Source organism: Ascaphus truei, chromosome 11, assembly GCF_040206685.1.
Source record: "Ascaphus truei isolate aAscTru1 chromosome 11, aAscTru1.hap1, whole genome shotgun sequence".
NCBI lineage: Eukaryota > Metazoa > Chordata > Amphibia > Anura > Ascaphidae > Ascaphus > Ascaphus truei.
Window position 1 is genome coordinate 55719953 of NC_134493.1, and position 4310 is coordinate 55724262.

Consider the following 4310-nt stretch of genomic DNA (forward strand, 5'->3'; position numbering starts at 1 on the left):
CTGGCGTAGTGCTACAAAGGATCTCTTTCTCTGGTGTAGTGCTACAAAGGATCTCTCTCTCTGGTGTAGCGTTACAAAGGATCTCTCTCTCTCTGGTGTAGTGCTACAAAGGATCTCTCTGGTGGAGTGCTACAAAGGATCTCTCTGGTGTAGCGCTACAAAGGATCTCTCTCTCTGGTGTAGCGCTACAAAGGATCTCTCTGGCGTAGTGCTACAAAGGATCTCTCTGGTGTAGCGCTACAAAGGATCTCTCTGGTGTAGAGCTACAAAGGATCTCTCTCTCTGGCATAGCACTACAAAGGATCTCTCTGGCGGGCTCGACCCACAGATCCCTCCCCTCTACATACATTTTACCACAAGATCCTAAGCAGCACCCAGTATCACCGCTACAAACAGGTGAGCAAGACACGTCCGGCCTATCACTGGACATCGCTCTTTTTTGATCTATATTTACTTATTTATTTATAAAAATGTTTTACCAGGAAGTAAACAATAGATGAAATGCTGCGGACCAAATAGGAAAGTAAGTAATACCCCCGGTTACCGGTGCTCCTGGCTCGGGGAAGTAAGTAATACCCCCAGTTACCGGTGCTCCTGGCTCGGGGAAGTAAGTAATACCCCCAGTTACCGGTGCTCCTGGCTCGGGGAAGTAAGTAATACCCCCAGTTACCGGTGCTCCTGGCTCGGGGAAGTAAGTAATACCCCCAGTTACCGGTGCTCCTGGCTCGGGGAAGTAAGTAATACCCCCAGTTACCGGTGCTCCCGGCTCGGGGAAGTAAGTAATACCCCCAGTTACCGGTGCTCCTGGCTCGGGGAAGTAAGTAATACCCCCAGTTACCGGTGCTCCTGGCTCGGGGAAGTAAGTAATACCCCCAGTTACCGGTGCTCCTGGCTCGGGGAAGTAAGTAATACCCCCAGTTACCGGTGCTCCCGGCTCGGGGAAGTAAGTAATACCCCCAGTTACCGGTGCTCCTAGCTCGGGGAAGTAAGTAATACCCCCAGTTACCGCTGCTCCTGGCTCGGGGAAGTAAGTAATACCCCCAGTTACCGGTGCTCCCGGCTCGGGGAAGTAAGTAATACCCCCGGTTACCGGTGCTCCCGGCTCGGGGAAGTAAGTAATACCCCCAGTTACCGGTGCTCCCGGCTCGGGGAAGTAAGTAATACCCCCAGTTACCGGTGCTCCCGGCTCGGGGAAGTAAGTACTACCCCCAGTTACCGGTGCTCCCGGCTCGGGGAAGTAAGTACAACCCCCAGTTACCGGTGCTCCCGGCTCGGGGAAGTAAGTACTACCCCCAGTTACCGGTGCTCCTGGCTCGGGGAAGTAAGTAATACCCCCGGTTACCGGTGTTCCTGGCTCAGGGAAGTAAGAAATACCCCCAGTTACCGGTGCTCCCGGCTCGGGGAAGTAAGTAATACCCCCGGTTACCGGTGCTCCTGGCTCGGGGAAGTAAGTAATACCCCCAGTTACCGGTGCTCCCGGCTCGGGGAAGTAAGTAATACTCCAAGTTAGCGGTGCTCCTGGCTCGGGGAAGTAAGTAATACCCCCAGTTACCGGTGCTCCTAGCTCGGGGAAGTAAGTAATACCCCCAGTTACCGCTGCTCCTAGCTCGGGGAAGTAAGTACTACCCCCGGTTACCGCTGCTCCTAGCTCGGGGAAGTAAGTACTACCCCCGGTTACCGGTGCTCCCGGCTCGGGGAAGTAAGTAATACCCCCAGTTACCGGTGCTCCCGGCTCGGGGAAGTAAGTACTACCCCCAGTTACCGGTGCTCCCGGCTCGGGGAAGTAAGTACTACCCCCAGTTACCGGTGCTCCCGGCTCGGGGAAGTAAGTACTACCCCCAGTTACCGGTGCTCCCGGCTCGGGGAAGTAAGTACTACCCCCAGTTACCGGTGCTCCCGGCTCGGGGAAGTAAGTACAACCCCCAGTTACCGGTGCTCCCGGCTCGGGGAAGTAAGTACTACCCCCAGTTACCGGTGCTCCTGGCTCGGGGAAGTAAGTAATACCCCCGGTTACCGGTGTTCCTGGCTCAGGGAAGTAAGAAATACCCCCAGTTACCGGTGCTCCCGGCTCGGGGAAGTAAGTAATACCCCCGGTTACCGGTGCTCCTGGCTCGGGGAAGTAAGTAATACCCCCAGTTACCGGTGCTCCCGGCTCGGGGAAGTAAGTACTACCCCCAGTTACCGGTGTTCCTGGCTCGGGGAAGTAAGTAATATCCCCGGTTACCGGTGCTCCCGGCTCGGGGAAGTAAGTACTACCCCCAGTTACCGGTGCTCCCGGCTCGGGGAAGTAAGTACTACCCCCAGTTACCGGTGCTCCCGGCTCGGGGAAGTAAGTAATACCCCCAGTTACCGGTGCTCCCGGCTCAGGGAAGTAAGTAATACCCCCGGATACCGGTGTTCCTGGCTCGGGGAAGTAAGTAATACCCCCAGTTACCGCTGCTCCCGGCTTGGGGAAGTAAGTAATACCCCCAGTTACCGCTGCTCCTAGCTCGGGGAAGTAAGTACTACCCCCAGTTACCGGTGCTCCTGGCTCGGGGAAGTAAGTAATACCCCCAGTTACCGGTGCTCCTGGCTCGGGGAAGTAAGTACTACCCCCAGTTACCGGTGCTCCCGGCTCGGGGACGTAAGTAATACCCCCAGTTACCGGTGCTCCTGGCTCGGGGAAGTAAGTAATACCCCCAGTTACCGGTGCTCCTGGCTTGGGGAAGTAAGTAATACCCCCGGTTACCGCTGCTCCTGGCTCGGGGAAGTAAGTAATACCCCTGGTTACCGGTGCTCCTGGCTCAGGGAAGTAAGTAATACCCCCAGTTACCGGTGCTCCTGGCTCGGGGAAGTAAGTAATACCCCTGGTTACCGGTGCTCCTGGCTCGGGGAAGTAAGTAATACCCCCGGTTACCGGTGCTCCTGGCTCTGGGAAGTAAGTACTACCCCCAGTTACCGGTGCTCCTGGCTCGGGGAAGTAGTAGTACCCCCAGTTACCGGTGTTCCTGGCTCGGGGAAGTAAGTAATACCCCCAGTTACCGGTGCTCCCGGCTCGGGGAAGTAAGTACTACCCCCAGTTACCGGTGTTCCTGGCTCAGGGAAGTAAGTACTACCCCCAGTTACCGGTGCTCCTGGCTCGGGGAAGTAAGTAATACCCCCGGTTACTGGTGCTCCTGGCTCGGGGAAGTAAGTAATACCCCCAGTTACCGGTGCTCCCGGCTCGGGGAAGTAAGTACTACCCCCAGTTACCGGTGTTCCTGGCTCGGGGAAGTAAGTAATACCCCCGGTTACCGCTGCTCCTAGCTCGGGGAAGTAAGTAATACCCCCAGTTACCGGTGCTCCCGGCTCGGGGAAGTAAGTAATACCCCCAGTTACCGCTGCTCCTAGCTCGGGGAAGTAAGTAATACCCCCAGTTACCGGTGCTCCCGGCTCGGGGAAGTAAGTAATACCCCCGGTTACCGGTGTTCCTGGCTCGGGGAAGTAAGTACAACCCCCAGTTACCGGTGCTCCCGGCTCGGGGAAGTAAGTAATACCCCCGGTTACCGGTGCTCCTGGCTCGGGGAAGTAAGTAATACCCCCGGTTACCGGTGCTCCCGGCTCGGGGAAGTAAGTACTACCCCCAGTTACCGGTGTTCCTGGCTCGGGGAAGTAAGTAATACCCCCGGTTACCGCTGCTCCTAGCTCGGGGAAGTAAGTAATACCCCCAGTTACCGGTGCTCCCGGCTCGGGGAAGTAAGTAATACCCCCACTTACCGCTGCTCCTAGCTCGGGGAAGTAAGTAATACCCCCAGTTACCGGTGCTCCCGGCTCGGGGAAGTAAGTAATACCCCCAGTTACCGGTGCTCCTGGCTTGGGGAAGTAAGTTATACCCCCGGTTACTGCTGCTCCTGGCTCGGGGAAGTAAGTAATACCCCCGGTTACCAGTGCTCCTGGCTCGGGGAAGTAAGTAATACCCCCAGTTACCGGTGCTCCTGGCTCGGGGAAGTAAGTAATACCCCTGGTTACCGGTGCTCCTGGCTCAGGGAAGTAAGTAATACCCCCGGTTACCGGTGCTCCTGGCTCTGGGAAGTAAGTAGCACCCCCAGTTACCGGTGCTCCCGGCTCGGGGAAGTAAGTACTACCCCCAGTTACCGGTGCTCCTGGCTCGGGGAAGTAAGTAATACCCCCAGTACCGGTGCTCCTGGCTCGGGGAAGTAAGTAATACCCCCGGTTACTGGTGCTCCTGGCTCGGGGAAGTAAGTAATACCCCCGGTTACCGGTGCTCCTGGCTCGGGGAAGTAAGTAATACCCCCAGTTACCGGTGTTCCTGGCTCAGGGAAGTAAGTAAT